Genomic DNA, 21,938 nt, shown 5'->3' on the forward strand with positions numbered 1-21,938 from the left:
CATTGATGCATTCTTCTAAACAAAAGTAGAGACTCCATGGTCAAGGGCCTGGGTATGAAGGTCAGCGAGAGAGCACTTGCTTAGCAAACACAAACTATGGGTTTAATTTTCCTCACTGGAATAGGGGGAGTGGGGAATCAAATTGTTACTCAATTACCCATTTTATTGATATCTGAACTATATCACAAACAAATCATCTTTTAACTAATTCACCTTAAAGGAATTTTGAATGGAACATTCATATTAGAAATCATAGTGGAGATCCTGATGTACTGCAATCTTACTATAGCTGCAAGAAAGTTTTGATTAATTTGAGTGAAGTTCACATTTAATAGAGTCTGGGCTTTCTCTTAACAATCAACCAGTAAATTTTACTTGATACCTCACTACATACCATGTTAATCAGGGATAAACCATATATAAAACATGCACAGAAACACATATGTAGTTGGCCCTGCATATCCATGGGCTCTGAATCCACAGATATAACCAACCACAGATTGAAAATACTGGAGAAAAAAACTGCACCTCTACTGAACATGTACAGCCTTTTAACTTGACATTATTCACAGCAGTGAAGTATAACAACCATTTAGATAGCACTTAGATTGTATCAGATATTATAAGTAATCTAAAAATTATTTAATGTCTATGGAAGGCTGTGCATAGGCTATTTGCAAATACTTCACCATTTTATGAAAGAAATTTGTACATCCATGTATATTAGTATTTGTTCAGGATCTTTGAACCAATCCTCTGCAGATACCATAAGATGATTGTATATGCTTATGCATATACTTACATATGTGAAGATACGAATAATAACTTCCTTTAGTCAAGTTACTTACAATTTAACTGCTATACTTTGAAGTAAAGACTAATAGTAAAATCTTGTTATATAATTTAATTAAAATATTTTATGCTATGATTGGTGGCATTTCTAGTAATAGCTGAGCAAAATCAAAGTAATGATAATCAGGAGAAGAGAATCTATACAATCTCATAACTGTGTATACTTTCTTGTAATGCAATATGGCATATCTTATCAATGTGGTATTTTAGTCAATTTCATCTTAAAATATTTTTATATTAAATTTAGCTTAAATTCTTAAAGAATTTCAATAAAAGTTTTTTGTTTCTACCAAGCAAATACAATGTAGGTGTCGTAACCGACCCGCTGTATTAATGTAGGATGTGGAACCCTTAAAAAGAGTTTCCCTAGCTATTCCACTACTCAGTACTCAGTATTTTTCCAAAAGAATTTAAATCATCATACTATGGTGATACAGCCATATCAATATTTGTAGCAGCACAATTCACAGGAGCCAACTTGTGGGACCAACCCATATGCTCATCAACAGTTGAATGGTTAAAGAAAACATGATATACATACATCCAATGGAGTTTTACTTAGCTATAAAATAGAATGAAATTATGGCATTTGCTGGTAAATGGATAGAACTGGAGAACATCATGCTAAGTGAAGTAAGCCAGACTCAGAAAGTCAAGGGTTGAATGTTTTCTCTCGTGGAAGCTAGACCAAAATGAGGGGAAAAACAGAGGAGACCCCATGAAAATAGAAGAGAGTTCATTGGAGTATGGGAAAGATATTGAGTTCAAGGGAAAAGGAACAGGAAATGTGAGGAATGTTGGGATGCAATTGACCTAACTGTCCTTTGTGCATATGTGAATATACCACAGTAAGTTTCACTTTCATATATATCTATAAAGCATTGATTTTAAAAAGCTTTAGAAAAAGGAGAAATTCTCACATTTAAATAAAAGCATAAAATTATTTCATCAAATAAAATTATTCCAATGAATTTAGTGCTCTTTGACTTTTAGATCCAGAATCATATGAAAATTTCCTGATTTAAATCCATAGATACTTGGGGAATAAAAAAATAAAACAAGATGCCACAGAGTGGTTTCAAAACATATAAATGTCTCATTGACTTTTTAAAATATTTTTATTGTATAAGTGCCTTTGTGCAGACATAACCAGGGAGTTTTTCTTCTTAGATATACTGTTCATGTCGTGTTTACTAAATTCCCTTATTTGAACTCACTTTTGGCTTATCCTATGCATATAGTGCAGAAATTATATCAGCTACATATAAATATATTTCCAAAGAATACAGTGACATACTATAAGAATTCTTTTATCCAACAAATAATGTTATATACTTGTTACCAACAAATACCAGTATATGTAACTGTGAGCAAAACCAGGTGAGATCCTTTTCCTAGCAGAGTTTGCAGTCTATGGAGAAGACATCATTCATCAAGTAATTATAGGAATACATATGTGACTGCAGCAATGAAAAATCTTTGAAGAAAATGTATGTGGTGCTATACAGAAGCTTACTTTAGCAGGAACTGATTTTGTTCAGTACATCAGGAAAGGCTTTTCTAGAAAATGATGCTTGAATTGAGCTTTGGGAAGAAGTTAATTCAGAAAATGTTCTGGGAGAAGGACTAGAATATGCAAAAGCCCTACTTAAACAAATCTGGTAAGACTGGGTCAGATAGAGATCCAGGGTGGTCTTTGTTTAAGAGGATGCTGCAGAGGTGCACTGAGACAAGCCCAAGAAGCTCACCTGAGGAATTTTACCTTCAATCTTAAAGAACTTTGAAGCATCCAAGGGTTTTAAGCAATGGGGTGAAATAATGGATTTACATTAAACAAATAGTATTTTGACTTCTCCATGAGCAGCAAAGTATATATGGAAGAGAGTCAATTTTGATAGGCTAATTAGTAGGATATATCATAAAATATGAAAAATAATAGCTTGGGAATAAAGTAAAGTGTCTATATTTTTTAAAAATTAGAAGATTTTATTTTTACCATGATTGTAAAACTGCTATCAGACTTGTTCTGCAGTAAGCAAATACAAAACTGTATAAATGTAGGTAACCAAATATATAATGTATTGTTTTCAGTTATTAAGTAACAGAACTTCAGAGAAGGGAAACTCTTGAAGCCAACTTTATAAATGACACAGTCCTCTGAATGGAGATGTTTTCCCTACTTCTGGTACAAGAGGTAGATCTCAAAAAGCAGCAGTCACACTGAGCTGTGGAGAAAGAGTTCAGAATTTGAGGCTGCCAAAGCAGTAAAAATTTATAAGACAAGTTACCTGAGAAATGAGAGTTGTACCCAGGTTACAGCAAAGTGACTGAAAGTCTGCACTGGGAGTTCACTATGAATCTTAGTTTAAGGCTAAGCTATACATGAATAATATTAATAATAATAAGACTGCAAGACCTAGCAGACAGTGATCTCTGCAGTGATGGAGATATCTGAGATCCAACTTAGACAGAGCAGAGAAATCTCATGAGCCTCTCCTGAATTTGGTCGAGACTATGTGCCAAAAAGACATAATTTAGGATGAAGGATGATGTCACACTCAAGGACTAAAATTAAATTTAAAAAGATTTGCTTTAACAACAGATAAAACCAGGATTGGCAAGTTCAATAGAAGTCAGTGATGTAACTGTTCTCCAGAATAAAATAAAACATCACTTAAAAGAAGCTAATATGTCAAAATACACCCTATCGTTATGTATATCTAAAAACAACACATAAAAAATAGAAAAAAGAGATTCCACAAATAGGTGATACCATAAACAAGGGAAGCTAATGTTATCTAGAATCCCTCTAACATGTTGCCCAAGGTCTACCCATGATTTAAACAATTCAAGACTTGTAGGAAAATATAGACCACAATTAAGAATAACAGCAATTAAAAGAAATAGAATTTAAGACCTTAGGTATTGGAATTAGCAAACAAAGACTTTACAAAGAGTTACTGTAATTATACTCCAAGGAATAAAAGAGAAAAAAGATCATTTTGAGTGAAGAGATAGGGATTCAGCTTTGATGTAGAAATGATAAAAAGAGAATCAAGTGGAAACATCTAGAGCTAAGAAGTACAACGTCTAAAATTTAAAAAGAAAACAAAATACAAAAAAGGCTCAGTAAACCCTCAGAGTTATACAAAAGTACATACAAGAGGAAGTGAGGGGAAGGGGAAAAATAATATAAGGGGGACAAACGAATGTCAGTAGAGGGAGCAGAGAGAGAAGAGGGGAGGGGAGGGGAGGGGAGGGGAGGGGAGGGGAGGGGAGGGGGGATAGTAGAGGATAGGAAAGGCAGCAGAATACAACAGACACTAGTATGGCAATATGTAAATCAATGGATGTGTAACTGATGTGATTCTGCAATCTGTATATGGGGTAAAAATGGGAGCTCATAACCCACTTGAATCAAATTGTGAAATATGATATATCAAGAACTATGTAATGTTTTGAACAGCCAACAATAAAAAATTTAAAAAAAAAGGCTCAGTAAGACAAATAATTAGATATTGTATTCGAGAACAAATAAGTAGATATTGTCAGATACTGTTCCATCTGTAGAACACAGAAAAAAAAATACTTAAAAATTCAACAAAACAAATGTAAAAACATAAAAGATCAGTTATCTGAGGGACAATATATGCAAGACTAGTATGCAGGTATTTAGATCTCCACCATGGCCTGTGTGCGCAGGGGTCCTTCATGGGGAGGGAGTAGGTAACCATCAGAGGTGTGAGCTGGTTGGAAATAAAAAGTCTGAAAAGTAGTATTAAGAAATAAGCACAAAAGACAAGAAATATATTATTCAAAGAGGGGGCATTGACAGATGGAAGAGACCTGATGGGTCTGACGCTAACAAAGGGAAAAGATCTCGAATGCTCTATTTATAGTGAAACATATCAAAGGGATTCACTGAGGAGCTTCTTCAGGAAAACAGGATGAAAAAGGGGAAAACAAGTTATATGGAGCTTGGCAAGTTATGGCCATTCCCAGGCAGCTGTGTTTGAACTTAGGGCTGTGAGCTAAGGCAGGGCACTAGCAAGGTTTTTTTTTGGAACTGGGGAATTTCTCCCAGGAGTTCCTAGAAAAGCAACTTTCCTGCCTTATGATGGCTCAAACAAACCTATAATTCAAACACAACTTTCAACATTTAGATGTTTTAAACCAACAGGAGATGTGGCACTAAAAAAAAGGTTAAAAAATTGAAAAATTACAAATTTTGCAGGATAATAGTACAATAGTGCTGAAAACCAAAAATATCTTCCTATTTCCTTATATTTTCTTTTAAATTATATTGATCAATTATATTATTATATCATGCACATGTATAAATACATAACACCGAATTCCACCATGTTGAATTATAATGCACCAATAAACAAGGAAAAAAGAAATAAGCCTACACTTTAAGAAACTAGAAAAAGAAGAAGAAATTAAATGCAAAGTGTGCAGAAGTATTTAAATAAAGTCAGTGTCAGATATCAATGAACTAAAAAAGAGAAAATTAATAAAGAAATGTTTCTTATAAAGGATAATAAAATTGACAAAAATGAATATTACCAATGTCAAGAATAAAGAATATACTGAAGGCATTTGTAGACTAAAAAGAAAATATTATGAATATCCAATGATTAACAAATATATAAAGTAGGCAAATTTCTTTCAAAATACAACTAACCAAAACTGACACAAGAAGAAATAGAGAAATTCAAGTTTCCCTTTATCTAGTAAAGATATTCAAATTGTCCTCAGATACCTTCTTACAAAGAAAATAAGACCCCAATTGTTTCATTAGTGAATTCTATCAAGTATTTTATAAAAAATAAGTACCAAGTCTACACAAATTATTTTTAAAAAACAAGAGAAAAAGTGAATGCTTCCCAATTCATTTTATAAGTCTTAATAACTCTATTAACAAAACCTGATGATGATATTATAAGAAAATAAAATTAAAGACCAATATCACTCCAATAAATGTAATAAAAATGATCTACTGTTATATGCAAAACCATAAAGTTCAAAAACATTGTGTGAAAGAGAAGAGTCAAAAAATATGTTATAAATTCCTTCCAAAAAAAAGTTCAAGAAAGGAAAAACAAATCTAAAGTGGGAGAAATTTAATGTGTAATTTTTTATGGGGTGAGGGAAAGAGATGGAGATTGACCAGAAAAGGGCAAGAGAGAAATCTCTGAGATGCTGGGTTGTTCTATATTGTGATTGGGGTGATGATTATGCAGATTCATGGTGTAGATATGGATAGAAGAAAGATGACAGATAGATGATGGAATAAAACACTCATCAAGTCATATACTGTGTATTTTTGTATTCTACCTTAGTTGTTTAAAAATTATATCTTAGATGACAAAATGATCAGAGTTTGGTGACCAATTACAAATGGTGTGTTGATAGAAAAATGCAGTTATGACTGAATAACGGGAAGAAAAATGAAGTTCAGAGAAATCTTTTTTCAGCCTTAAAAATAATGCTTAAATTTCTTTACCTGGAATTAGGTAGAAGATGGATGGAATACATAAATAAGAAATGTCTTTAAAAGTTTACAACCAGTGGAAGAATCAGAAACACAGGTATTTCTGCTGTAGTCAACAGTAACTCATTCATCCTGTATTTAAAATATAACAACATCCAAGAGGAAATGGAAAGTGCCGTGCCAAGTACATTATTCCTGAAACTTGCTATAGTCCATCCACAATGAATTACCCTGGATTTTAAACTGCACATCAGGCAAGTTTTTGTTTAGTTTGCCAAATAGAGATGTGCAACTGGAAAAATGGCTATTTCAAAAGAAGGGGATACTAAAAGAACCAAGGAAAGAAAATAGCATGGGAAAGCATTGCTTTATAATTCTACTACAAATTGATTGATAAAACTGGCATTTCTCAAGCTCTGTCATGACTGCACTATAAAGCCGTCACTGCACAAGACATTGATGAATACCCTAAAGCGTGCAAATAGCAGAACTCATTTTTCACAAACTTTTGGTTAATGAGAATGACTTAGGTCCTCAGGGGAAAGGAAAAGGAGGGAGGTCAGCCTTGGCATTCATTCTGAGCAAAGCCAAGTGACTCCAGCTGCGCCTTGGAAGTTATGATGAGTTACATGAGCTCTCTGCCAGCCTTCCACCTAGTGTGGGATGGGAAGCCACACACTGCCCCTCCTGCTAACTGAGGAGCACAGAGACTCTAGTTTAAAGAAAACTTATAAAGAAATGTTATTCCTTAAAAATCTATTGATGAGGCAAATTAACTTAAATACATTTTGGCTCATAGTTTTTTTTTTAAAGCATATACTTCAAGGATGAAATATTTAGCATACCATCAATATGTGAAGGATGTGAGAAATAATAGTTATTTATTAGCCATTTTCTGTATATAAAATTAAGGTAAATTCAATATTTTTAAGAATGTAAGCCCAGTCAATAAACTAACCTTTATATTTCCTCCAAATTTTCCTTTTAATTTGAAGTTGTTTTAGGTAGTAGATTCAGAGGTAGAAATTTTAAGATAAAAACATATTAGTATATATATAAATATATTTTTATCTGTATGTATAGATATAAATAAATATATGTATTTATTATTATAAATAATGCTCCCTTAAGCCTTCCTATCTTTCTAAATATTTATTACGATAATTTGAAATTTTGGATATTTTTCAAACATTAGTTTGACATTCATTTTGGTTTTTGAGCATGCTGATGCGTAATGTGAATGGAACCCCATAGATATGCCCTCTAGGGCACTGGGGTAATCCTACATTTTATGGTTCTCTTGCTCAGGACTATTTTTTTAAAACTAGGTTTTATTTCTTTTTAAGTTCTTTATTTTTTTCCTCCCAGCTCAGATGTATTTATTTTTTAATTCTCATAAATTAAGTTATATAGTATAATCTAGCACCAATAAAAACACAAAACATAAATTTGAAATAGGTCTTCAAAATCACATTGTGATATTCAGTCATAATGGTCTTAAGTAACACCCATATTACTTTTTGGAGATTGACATTGAAATGAAAACAGAGGCTTAAAACTCATAGGAAACTCAAATACTAAAAAAAAAAAAAAAAAAAAAAAAAAAAAAAAAAAAAAAAAATCCACGGAGCCTATTTTAAAACACATGTGAGATGGAACCTTAGTAGATAAGAATGTATTCTACTAAAACAATCATCCGTCAGAAATTTCACTTCCAGAATTCTAGATGATATGGATCCATTAGGAATAGATTCTAGGATACTGGTCTACAAACTACTTCCTTTTTCACCTCAATGATAATAAATCTATATAACCATTATTTTTTATACATATATTACTGCATAGATAATATACTGGATTAACTGTTACTCCATTGAACAGTTGAGATATTTAAATTTTTTCACTGCTATAAGTAAATATATATATTATATATTAATGGATAATATGCCAAAATACTATGACTCACTTACTAGTCTTCCACAGTTTTCCTGAAAGATCTTTGTTTTCTGGAAAAATTTAAGAAAATTTTATTTAGTCCTTTTATGTGTCAAAATCATTATGTGCTTTTGCACATAAATGAAAAATAAGACAGGATAGAGAAGTTGGAGGTAATTACTCTTTTCATCAAAATTTTGGTTAATTTAATGTAAGGAGAGATCTAATATAGAAAGGATTTCTTAATTCTTTTATAGGGAATCAGTTTTTTATATTATTTCTTTTTTCTTTTCTTGCTTGAGTATGTAAAGACATTTTTCTTTATCCTTTAAATCCAAGCATCCCACAAGCAAACATAAATATAGATCATTTTCATTGGTTTTCTCTAATCCTTAGTGAGCCCTTTTGATAAAATTTACTTATTTTTATACCTTTATTTTATTTATTGTTTTTGTGTGGTGCTAAGGATAGAATCCAGTGCCTCACGCATGTAAGGCAAATACTCTACCAGCTGAGCTACAACCCCAAGCCCAAAATTTACATTTTAATTTAACAAATATTTATTGAGTACTATTTTTATGACAATCACAAAATATCTCTAGGGACATTGAAATGAACACGAAAGACAAAAAATACCTGCCTTCATTCCAGTGGGGGAGGAATAAAACTAAACAAGTATTTGTTACATGCAATTGTTATTTTTATAGGCATTAATGATTTAATACCAGTTATTTCATACTGTTCAACATGTTAAATTTAGAGTATATAAGATAGTAATAAGTGCTGGGGAGAAAAACTATAGCCAGATAAAAGGGAAAAGGGAGAAAAGTTGTTCCTAGTGTTGCCTGTTTTAAATTGGTAATAGGGCTATATCCTTAAAATGTACATCAATCTCATCGCAAGGTTTATAAGCCTTTATCTGCCATAACCCTTGCCTATTCTTTCAGTCTCATTTCAGATCATTCTCCATTTTCGCTTCAATCGTACCATCCATCATACTTTCCCTTGAACATACCTATTCTTTCTCTCCCAGGAGGTGTTTCTTTAACTACTTCTAAGTTTAGTCTTTTGTTTGCATTTTTTCTTCTTCAAATCATGCTGTGATCATAATCCTAGTTCTAACTTCTCAGTCTTCTACTCTCCCCCATGACTAAGCTGGATTCTGAAACTTAGTAGGGAAACCCCAGTTGTCCAGCTCTGATGATTATTCTTGCAAGTGTTTGTACCTACCTCTGGCAATTAGCCCTAATGATTCTCAGTCCTGATTGTGCATTTGATTCATTTGGGAGCTTGTTTTAAAAACATCCATTTCCAGATGCCGTCCCATATTAAATAAGCCCAAAAAATACAGAAGTAGAGGCTCAAAATCAATACTGCTTAAAACTTTCTCCAACTAATGCTAATTTGCTTAAAGGTCAGAGGTGCTTTGTTAAATTCTGATGCCTAAGTCCCACCTCCCAGATACTCTGATTTATTGGTTCAGTGGTCTAGACTGGACAATGTTAAAGAGTTCCCTAGGCAATTCCACTATGCAGTCAAGGTGAGAACAACTGGTTTGGGTGGCTAATTATAACGTATAATAATAGAATGTTATAATAGAAAAAGAAGTTACTCATTGAGAAAAAAAAATTTTTTCCCTCTACTGTCTTAGATTCTGCAATTGGAAACGTGACTTAAATTTAGGAAAGACAGATTAGTGAAAGAAATACAATTTTTATTTAATGTTAATTTTTAATTTTTGCATGCATAGAGACCTTTATAGAAAACAAGACCCAAGAAGTGGTTATAGCCAGGAGTTTATATACCATTTTCTCACAGGGCAATAAATTGTGAGAAAGTGACAAAACAAAGGAAAAAGAGATTTGAGCTTTAGGAGTAGTATATGGAGGGAGGGTATATACATGGGAGAAAACTAATGGAAGACAAGGGTTGTTTGATGAGGTTATTTGATTATGCAACTTATCTCACTGTTGTCTCCATCTCTAATTATAAAAGTTGTTCCCCCTCTCATGGTACAAGAGAAGGGGCACTTCATAAGAGAAATGTAGTCCCTGATTGTATGCAAATCCAGGGAAGGTAGAGAGATTTTCCTCTGTCTGCTTTGTCTCAGTTAACTTCAGCACAAAATAGTCTTTATGTCAAAGGGGCATATTTTGGGGATGGCATATTTTGACCCCCTTCAGGTGAAATACAGATGGAGAAAGTAAAAATAACAAGTAGCCATGGTGAGACACAAGGTGTCATATGTTCACTCATTTCCACCATAGTAATGCCATACTGTTTCTAAAATTACAAATAGAAGACAATAAACAAATAAATACATTAACTTTTGTGCCTGAGATCATTCATCTAGTCAGGAATCAAGTTCAAACCCAACCTGGTACTAGTATCTACCTTCTCAACCACAAGATAAGGCTACTTTGCCTCTAAATGGAATGGAATAGCTCTGGTGCTACCTTTAGATAACATTAAAAACATTTTAATTGAAGTCAACTTATGACAAATTAAAATGGGAACAAAGTCGCATTGATAGCTAAGGGTCTGTGTATAATTTATATCAAAAATCATGCAAAAACACACCTGAACTCCTTGTCAAAGTTGATGCTGAGTTACAGCTGAAGAGGATTCTGAGGATGTAATCAAATCAAGAAGAGACCTTTATCACAACCCAAAGTAGTGTTTTCCAAAGATTCTCTTGAAGATAATAAAGGGGGTTCATGAAATATCTTCAGTAATTTGAAAGCCCCAATATAAATTCTGTATGTCCTTAGCTCCTTTTGAGCCAGCACAGGCCAAGTCACCAGGTTTGGTTTGTTCTGGAATTACATCAACTCAGAACAGTAAAACTGATAGCTCAGTTAGCCTAAAACTCTTGAGGTGACAAAGAGCTCCAGGATTACATTCGGGACAACTGATAAGAAAGAAAAGACAGAGTGTACCTCTTCCTGAGTGCTCTAGTGATTGATTTAGGGAAAGTAAGTATAGAGCAGGTTTGGGTTGCAAAATCACTCTCAGAACCTGGGAGTGAAGTTAGCCAAGATAGGCTTTTTCAAAAATATAAATAAATAAAATGCTGAGCTGAACAAAAGGATATATACACTAGTGGGAGAAACTATGATTATACTCCCTAAAGATGGAGGTTAATCTACACCCTTCTATTGATGGTTAACTTCTGTGAGTTTTCCTGTCAATCAGAATCATATGGAAGCTCTAACAGAAGGAAATGACATCATTAAACCATAAAGTTTTGTATTTCAAAACAGAAAGTAATTTTTAATAATTTCAAGGATATTGTTTCGGGTCTTCAATTTTAGGAATACATTACCTTTTTAAAAAATATCTTTAATGTTTGACACACTGATTTCTCTTTTTATGACCTTGGTACTTCTTTGAAAAATGAAGCAAAAACTTTGAGATTTAAGTTGGATCTGGATTGAATCTCCCCAAACTCATTATCTTATGCAGATTCAAACACTACTGCTCAGCAACCAGGACATTCAGACTATCATTTTTATCCCTTTCACACAAGGTGGGTTGGATCTCTTATGTCAGAGTCGGCTTTGTAAAGCAAAGAACAGGAACCAGGTTTGATATTGTGTTTCAATAAGCCAAACTGGAAAATGGAGGTTTAAACCCAACACAATGAGAGTTTCTGAACACTTCTCATGCTTCTGATTTTCTTGAAAATAAGCCTCCTTGGGTTGCACGGTGTCTTTAACCTTCAAACTGTCCTTTCTCCAAGAGCTCCATGCCTTTAGAAGATATGTGTTTACTTAGAGAAATCTAATTTGTGTTTTGTTAATGTGTGCTGTCTTTTCTTGCTAGATTACATTAAACGAGAAATACAGTTACCCAAAAACCATCTCACTTGAAATCATTCATAAGCTATCAACAAGGGAATCCATATACCAATTTCCTTTTTGCTTTATAACCATCCACAGCACTAACTTGACCTTTACCTAAACAGGACTATAATTGCAGTTAAGATTATATAATTTACAATAACAACAAAAAATTACTTTGAAGGAACTGCTGCTGGGCACAAATGTCTCACAGCCATTAAGTGTATCATTCATCTTGAGGAGAAAATCATTCTTATCCACATCGACATTTTTAACATAAACTGTAGTACTCTCTGTTGGCACCTTTTTACGTACCCATTAATCTCAATAGTAAAGTCTCAGTCTCACCCACCTAGTCTCTGAAGTTTGGATGTCACTACTGTGTACAATAAAAATTGTATATTCATGAACTCCATTTGTTTTATGTCCTTCTCTCTGTCAAAGCCTCCCAAGCAGCATATGCTCTGCTCTGTGGAGAATAAAATCAAATTTGTCTGTCTTGTCATATTGTCATCAAAGTGATAGTATCACAATTAGATTAACATTTTGTGAAGGAGCTGAAGGGAGGGAAATGGAATAGGAGCACATTATAATAAAATCCACTTAACCCTTTCAGTCACAAATCCCTTTTTCTTGAGCACCCAGAGGCAAAGAAGGCAATCAGACTCGAAAATAAGTGACACTGTCAAATTAGTATGATCTATGTCGGAATCAAATAGGTCAGTTACTAGGCCTGCAAGGTACATTTTTACTTGAAGGGACCATTAAGATTTTGTGACAACAATCTTCAGAAGTAAGACACTTCCTAGGGTTCTCTAAACGAATCAGTGTGGATTTAAGCCAGCAAGAATTGGTTGGGATGGTTGGTGACACTATTTGACCCTTAATATATTATCACTCATTGAAGTCTTAAGTTCTAACTCTAAGACAATTCCATATCCCATAATGGCTAGGTCCTAGGAAATTTATTCAATTAAAATTTCTGTATACCAGATAGAAAGTTTATTTTCATTATTCTGATAGTTAAAAGAAAAGTACTATGAAACTCTATCAGAAAATGTTGTGAGTCAGAAGTGAGGTCTGAACTAAGAATGGGTTGAAACAGAATAAAGATTCTGGTGTTACTCTACCAAGTACTTCTTTCCCATTATGTGGAGGATAAAAAAATCTCACACGTGTAAAGAAAGGCCCTAGTTAAAATGGAACTTCTGTTTAATTTGTGCTGTTGCATGGAACGGAGTGAACTCTCTTCAAGTAGGCTGTTTTCACCAAGGTTGTCACAAGCGATGGGAAGTCATTGCTCCTCTGTCTCCCAGGGTGCCTGGTCAGGGGTGTCACAGACCTGGGGGCTGCCATGGGCTTCATGGGCTGCACTGAGGCTTGCAGCAGGTTGACCTCCCCATGACCTTTTCCCAGGGAGGAGACCACATTTATTGGATTAAGACTCATAGGTCTTAGAGTCCAGCCATCCTAGTCAGCCTCTGTGGTCCATGCAATTGTATATTTTTGTTTCCCATCCCAGAACTATCCCCTGCCTTAGACTCCTTCAACATCAGGGTACTTAACAAGCAATTTATCATTAAAGCATGTGCCATTTGGTATTTTACCTACCTCTTTCCTGCAACCTTACTCGTCACACTGGCTATTTCCCTGGACTCAATAGCTACCTCTCTCACATCCTCCATCTACTCCCCACCACTGTAACCCTTACTTCTTTTGTTGTTGTTGTTGTTACAGGGGATTGAACTCAGGGACACTGGAGCCACATCTCCAGCTCTATTTTGAATTTTATTTAGAGACAGGGTCTCAGAGTTGCTGAGAGTCTCACTTTGGCTGAGGCTGGCTTTGAGCTCTTGATCCTCCTGTCTCAGCCTCCTGAGTTGCTGGGATTACAGGAGTGAGCCACTGTGCTTGGGACCCTTACTTCTTATTCATTACTCACTCCTTTTACTTGGACTTATTTATTTGTCTTCAGAGGTAATTCAAGTGCCCTTTCCTTAGGGAAATCTCAGGTGAATCCGTTTAGTTGGCCTATGGCTTATTATCACCATTTCCCCCTAAATTAATGAATACCTATGTTTCCTTAGGCTTTAAGACACAAAACAATAATTTGGACCTATTTCTTTTTCTCTAATATATAGACCATTGCTTAGTGCATAGAAAGTTCTCATCAAATCAAAATAAAGAATAAATTCATGGTTTCTAAGTATTTATGAAGTGAAGACCTCTAGAATACTAGATATTTGCAGGGAAAATATCACAACGAAAAGTTGTTTCATGTTTGAATTGGGGTGCTTATTTGTATCGGGAGAATTTTTAACACATCTTTATTGAACAACCCATGGGACAAAAACTATCATTTTATTCATATGAGAAGAAAGGGAACATAGATTGACTGCAGATCCAACTAAATAGACAAATTACAGGATAAAAATTCAGTTTTGTTTATTAGACCACTATCCTTGGAAAAGGTTTTAATAGCATGAGTAGTGGCTCATGGGGTTTGGTCTTAGATTTGAACTTTTTATTTTAAATAAACTTATTGGATAATAATAATAATAGTAATAAGATTTAAAATATTGAGAAATTACTATAAACTTTCCATACAGTAGCTCACTTGATACTTGTAGGACCCCTTTAGATTAGATATTATTATTCACCACACTTTACATATGAGGAAACTAGGGCATAGTGTGCCTGCTGACATGTTGATCATATCTTGAGATGACATAAAGCTGAAATGAATGATCTATTGGATCATAAAATCAGGCTTCAACAGGGCTCAGTAGACTGGAATAACGAATGAAAAATTCAGTTATGTACTATGGGGAGTCTTTGGCAGAAGTTTGTTGGTAAAACAAGAAAACAAACCAACAAACAAAAACATGTTAATGACTTACAAAAGACCTGAAATAATGATAATGTTCAACATTAGGGAAAATTGTATAAGTCTATTTACCAACTCTTATTAAATCTCTATCACAGCTAGAAAGAGCCAGGTAGATTTTTAATATCATTTCTTCTTGGAGAAGGGAGTCAATAATTTGAGACCAGATGTATCAGACATTTCTGCACATGGAATCACTGAAGCCAATCCAAGTGCGATTACAACATTCCATTGCCATATTCCAGGATAACCTGCCAAATTTACCTCTTGTCCTTCAACTTTGTCATTTATCATCCTTAATGATGCAGTTTCCTAGACTTAGAAATAGCAGCTGCTAGGGACCTATTGGACACCCTTCTCAGTCAATTCTTCTTGGGTGGTGTCTCTTCACTCAAGGTGTTGGGGAACTGAGGCAATTTATCCAGGTTCATGAATATTTTAGCATTAACATTTAGATGATTTAAACAGGAGTATCTGGAACATTTAAACATAAAATTTAAAAAAATTTAGCAATTTTACTTCATTTTTCATGAGTAGAAATGGTTTATAAAGCAAAAAATTTAGAATGCTCTGCATTTATTCTTTCAAATATGATCCCTTTCACTTTATACCCTCCACTCCATAATTTCTAATGAAGCCTCAAGAAACTTTATAACAATAAATAAAGAAAAAAAAATTTATATCTAACAACTAATTTTGCAGATTAGATAGGTCTAAAAGTGGTGGTCCCAAGGTGTTCTCAAGGATAGTGGTGAAATGACAAACAGGAGAAGAAGCTCTCTTAAAACTACTCTTCAAATCCACTTGAATAAATCAGATAAAAGGATAAAATGTTGCTTTGATTTTCAACTAATTTGATATTTATATATGATTTTAAATTAAATCTGTTATTATATTTCTAACCAGAAATGTGGTAATTGGGTATGATGGTGTATTCCCGTAATCCCAGAGACTCAGGAAACTGAGGCAGGAGATCATAAATTCAAAGTCAGCTTGGGGAACTTAGCTAGACTCTGTCTCAAAAATAAAAAGGGCTGGGTATGTGGCTCAGTGGTAGAGCACCCCTAGGTTCAATCCCCACTAACACTAAGTAAATAAGTAAATAAATTACGCATTGGGGATATAGCTCAATGGTAGAATACTTGCCTACTATGCCAGAGACCCTGGGTTTAATCCCCAATAGTGTAAAAAAAATCAAATAAACCAAAAGCATAGTTTATTCTTTAAATAATTTTAGAAATCATACCCTTTATTTTTAAAACCTTTCAACCTGATAAAAAAAATTGTATAAAAAGTTGTTCTGCTAAGAACTAAGGGAAGCATCTACCAAAATGAATGGTGTTCCTTTCTACCCACTCCCCCCCGCCAATATGTATCAATAAAATTCTAATATCTATTGTAAGCTGCAGCATCTTATATCAATTATAGTATTCAAAGAAAATAGATGAAAGATTATTTATGCTTCTTATCAGGATTATTTACTAAGCTGTGGATTTCAAGAAATTTATTCCTTGAATCTAAATTGGCAATTTATTAGCATAAAATTGTTCAGACTATGTACTCCATTCTTGAATTTTCACATCTAATGAAGGAGCATTTCTGGAATGATTCTGTGAGGAGCTTGGCCAACTTTTTCCTATAACTCAAAAATTTAACTGGTGACAATTATAAAATTTAATAGACTAGAAGACTGAAAACAGAAATACTTCCAGAAAATTTGAAAATATTTATTCAAGAAAATCTGCTATATACCATAAGAATAACAAGAGTCTAGTCTCCCTCCTCCCTTCAACCATCTCCATTTTATGGAAACTCTCTCCTCAGCTCTCAGCATGAGAAGTGTAGGTCACAAATTATTTCTCTTTGCAATTCTATTCTGGGTGGATATGACTCAAAGGACTATCTTCTCTTTAACCATTCAATTATTGGTTATTGGTTAATCTGTTAATTTCACATAGCCAATATTTAGTGTGACTCAATATTTAGTGTGACTTCTTGCCCCCTATATCGCATAGCCCTGTTCTACTTACCTTTAGATCAGATTTCCATGTTGGGAGTGAAAAACTTTGAGGATCAAGAGTTACCATTTCATCTAAGTATATGCAGAAAAGTCATCTGGACAAGTGGGCCACTCTTTCCACCCCCAACTCTAATGCAATGACCTTAATGCTCTGCACAGGGGAGGAGAGGAAGACTGTAAGAATGGAAAACTCCAAATGTTTGCCTAAGGGACTGCCTTTATTTGGAACAGAAGGTAGAGAATTCTACATCCAATGCCCTTATCAAAAATAATGGAGATCTTGATGGACTGAAATTAAGAGGAGGCCACTTGCTCCATGAAACAATAAAAATCCCAGTGTGGTAAATTATGTAGAAGATTGCTTTCTCTATTTCTACAAGAAATGCTGTTGGGATTTTGATTGGCATTGCATTAAACCTATAGAGAACTTTTGGTAATATCGCCATTTTGATGATGTTAGTTCTGCCTATCCATGAACAGGGTATATTTTTACATCTTCTAAGATCTTCTTCTATTTGTCTCTTTATTTTCATGGTATAAGTCTTTCACCTCTTTCGTTAGGTTGATTCCCAAGTATTTTATTTTTTTTGAGGATATTGTGAATGGAGTGGTTGTCCTCATTTCCATTTCAGAGGATTTGTCGCTGATATACAGGAATGCCTTTGATTTATGCGTGTTGATTTTATATCCTGCCACTTTGCTGAATTCATTTATTAGCTCTAATAGTTTCTTTGTAGACCCTTTTGGGTCTGCTGGGTATATAATCATGTCAACTGAAAATGGTGATAATTTAAGTTCTTGTTTTCCTATTTTTATGCCTTTAATTTCTTTCGTCTGTCTAATTGCTCTGGCCAGTGTTTCGAGAACTATGTTGAACAGAAGTGGTGAGAGAGGGCATCCCTGTCTTGTTCCAGATTTTAGAGGGAATGCCTTCAGTTTTTCTCCATTAAGAATGATGCTAGCCTGAGGCTTAGCATAGATTGCTTTTACAATATTGAGGTATGTTCCTGTTATCCCTAGTTTTTCTAGAGTTTTGAACATAAAGGGATTCTGTACTTTGTTGAATGCTTTTTCCGCATCTATCGAGATGATCATATGGTTCTTATTTTTAAGTCTATTGATGTGGTGAATAACATTTATTGATTTCCGTATATTGAACCAGCCTTGCATCCCAGGGATGAATCCTACTTGATCATGGTGCACAATTTTTTTGATATGTTTTTGTATCCGATTCCCCAGAATTTTATTGAGGATTTTTGCAATCATGAAATTCATATGGAAAAATAAAAGACCCAGAATAGCAAAAACAATGCTAAGCAGGAAGTGTGAATCAGGAGGTATAGCAATACCAGACTTCAAACTATACTACAGAGCAATAGTAACAAAAACAGCATGGTACTGGTACCAAAACAGGCGGGTGGACCAATGGTACAGAATAGAGGACACAGAAACCAATCCACAAAACTAAAACTACCTTATATTTGATAAAGGGGCTAAAAGCATGCAATGGAGGAAGGATAGCATCTTCAACAAATGGTGCTGGGAAAACTGGAAATCCATATGCAACAAAATGAAACTGAATCCCTTTCTCTCGCCATGCACAAAAGTTAATTCAAAATGGATCAAGGAGCTTGATATCAAATCAGAGACAAGCCGTCTGATAGAAGAAAAAGTTGGCTACGATCTACATACTGTGGGGTCAGGCTCCAAATTCCTCGGACACCCATAGCACAAAAGTTAATAACTAGAATCAACAAATGGGACTTACTCAAACTAAAAGTTTTTTCTCAGCAAAAGAAACAATAAGAGAGGTAAATAGGGAGCCTACATCCTGGGAACAAATCTTTACTCCTCACACTTCAGATAGAGCCCTAATATCCAGAGTATACAAAGAACTCAAAAAATTAGACAATAAGATAACAAACAACCCAATCAACAAATGGGCCAAGGACCTGAACAGACACTTCTCAGAGGAGGACATACAATCAATCAACAAGTACATGAAAAAATGCTCACCATCTCTAGCAGTCAGAGAAATGCAAATCAAAACCACCCTAAGATACCATCTCACTCCAGTAAGATTGGCAGCCATTATGAAGTCAAACAACAACAAGTGCTGGTGAGGATGTGGGGAAAAGGGTACACTTGTACATTGCTGGTGGGACTGCAAATTGGTGCAGCCAATTTGGAAAGCAGTATGGAGATTTCTTGGAAAGCTGGGAATGGAACCACCATTTGACCCAGCTATTCCCCTTCTTGGTCTATTCCCTAAAGACCTAAAAAGAGCATGCTACAGGGACACTGCTACATCGATGTTCATAGCAGCACAATTCACAATAGCAAGACTGTGGAACCAACCTAGATGCCCTTCAATAGATGAATGGATTAAAAAAAAGTGGCATTTATACACAATGGAGTATTACTCTGCATTAAAAAATGACAAAATCATAGAATTTGCAGGGAAATGGATGGCATTAGAGCAGATTATGCTAAGTGAAGCTAGCCAATCCCTAAAAAACAAATGCCAAATGTCGTCTTTGATATAAGGAGAGTAACTAAGAACAGAGTAGGAACGAAGAGCATGAGAAAAAGATTAACATTAAACTCGGATGAGAGGTGGGAGGGAAAGGGAGAGAGAAGGGAAATTGCATGGAAATGGAAGGAGACCCTCAGGGTTATACAAAATTTCATACAAGAGGAAATGAGGGGAAAGGGGAAAATAATACAAGGGGGAGAAATGAATGACAGTAGAGGGGGTAGAGACAGAAGAGGGGAAGGGAGGGCAGGGGGGATAGTAGAGGATAGGAAAGGCAGCAGAATACAACAGACACTAGTATGGCAATATGTAAATCAATGGATGTGTAACTGATGTGATTCTGCAATTTGTATACGGGGTAAAAATGGGAGTTCATAACCCACTTGAATCAAAGTGTGAAATATGATATATCAAGAACTATGTAATGTTTTGAACAACCAACAATAAAAAAATTTAAAAAAAAGAAAAATAAATAAATAAATTATGTAGAAGATAGATGATGGGAAAGGAAGAGTCAAGGAGAGCCTGGCTGGGATCCCAGGATATCAACTTTTCAGTCTCCAAGACTGAGTGTGTGCACTAGGCTGTGTTCACATCCCTAAACCAATCAGAGAAGGACAAGGGGAAGACATGAAAGCATTCCCCACGCCACACAAAGATCTATTAGAAAATGGCAGAAGACTTAATGGTTCAAGGGGCTTCCGCAGAACCTCTAACTAATTAACCATTGTATAAGCTATAAGCCATTCTGACCTAGGGGCAACTCCAGGGAATCTAGGATTAAAAATAAACCATTCTCATCCTTGGAAGTTTGGAAGGCTATGTGCAAGCCCATGACTGCATTCTCTCAGGAGTGGCAAAAAAAAAAAAAGCATCTTTAAGCCACTAGTTGTTGGCTAAATGCAGGGGAAAAAATCAGTAACTCCCTTAACTCTGAAAGCCGTCTCCAAGAAATATCCAAGAGAAAAGGGTAAAATCTAAAGGGCTAAGGGAGCTTAAATGCAAACTTAGATCAACAAAAACTTATGATGACCTAAGGTGATTCATAAATAAATTAAAAGATGAATTAAGAGTGAAAATCTGAGAACATCATAGATTGAACATTATAGAGAAAATAGATTTCACAGAATTAAAGTAGTCAGTTAAAAGACAAACAGCTGAGCAAAAAATAATCAGCTCCAGAGGGATGGAATCAGCATCTAGAGCTGCTGTAATATATAAAATACTGTTTTCAACAAAAGGATATGATAGGTGCAAAGAAACAGAAAAGTGTGACTCATCAACATTAGTTTGGTAAATAATTACACACATGAACCTTGCTAATGTTAGATGTTAATAAAAGGGAAACTAGGTGCAGGAACTTTGCAATTTTTCTATATAACTTTAAAAGTTATACAATAGCAAGTTAACTAAAATATGGAAAATCAAGTGGAATTATAATGCAATAGCCTAAATAACATAAATGAAAATTCACTAAAGGAGCTCAACAATAGATTTGAGTAGGCAGAATTATTAATGATTTATAGATCAATAGAGATGACATAATCTGAAGAACAGAAAGAAAAAGAATGAACAGAAATTAACAAGCCTCAGAGAATTATGGAGCACCATTAAAAGCATCAATATATATATAGCAGAAGTACCAGAAAGAGAGAAAAAAAGGAACATGAAAAATTATTTGATAAAATGATGGTTGAAAACTTCCAAATTTGGATCAGAAACATTGACCTACACATTCAAAAGCTCAACAAGCATATCCTTCAGATAGTATAAACTCAAAGAAATCAATACCTTAGACACCTTGTGGTCAAATTGTTGAAACACAAAGACAATTCTAAAAACAGTGAAAGTGGAAAATGAGTCATAATGTATAAGAAAATCACAATAAAGTTAGTGGTTGATTATTCATCAGGAAATGGCTGCTAGCAAGCAGTGAGATGATATACTCACAATACAGAAAAAAATGTCAACAATCTCTTATTCAGAAAAACTGTCTTTCAAAATGTAAAATAAAGACATTCCCAGATAAACAAAAACAGAGAATATATTAATGTCAGAGCTTTCTAAAAGGAAGTACAAAATGAAGTTCTTCCAGCTCAAACAAAGTGACATTGTTGACAATAATTTAAATTCATATTTAAAAAAAAACCAAAGACTTCTGACAAAGGTAATTATAGAGGTAATCACAAAGGCAGTACAATTGTGTATTTATTTTACTTTATTCACTGAACTTATTATACTGTATATTTTGTATATTTGTTGTCTTTAATCTAGCACCTTTAAAAAGTATATATGAAACAATAATTACAACAATATGTTGTTGGCTTTGTTTATATATATATATTTTTTTTAACTTCTTTTACATAATT

Source organism: Marmota monax, unplaced genomic scaffold (genome assembly GCF_021218885.2).
Source record: "Marmota monax isolate L192 unplaced genomic scaffold, Marmota_monax_Labrador192_F-V1.1 WCK01_AAM20220418_F8-fsc00118, whole genome shotgun sequence".
Lineage (NCBI taxonomy): Eukaryota > Metazoa > Chordata > Mammalia > Rodentia > Sciuridae > Marmota > Marmota monax.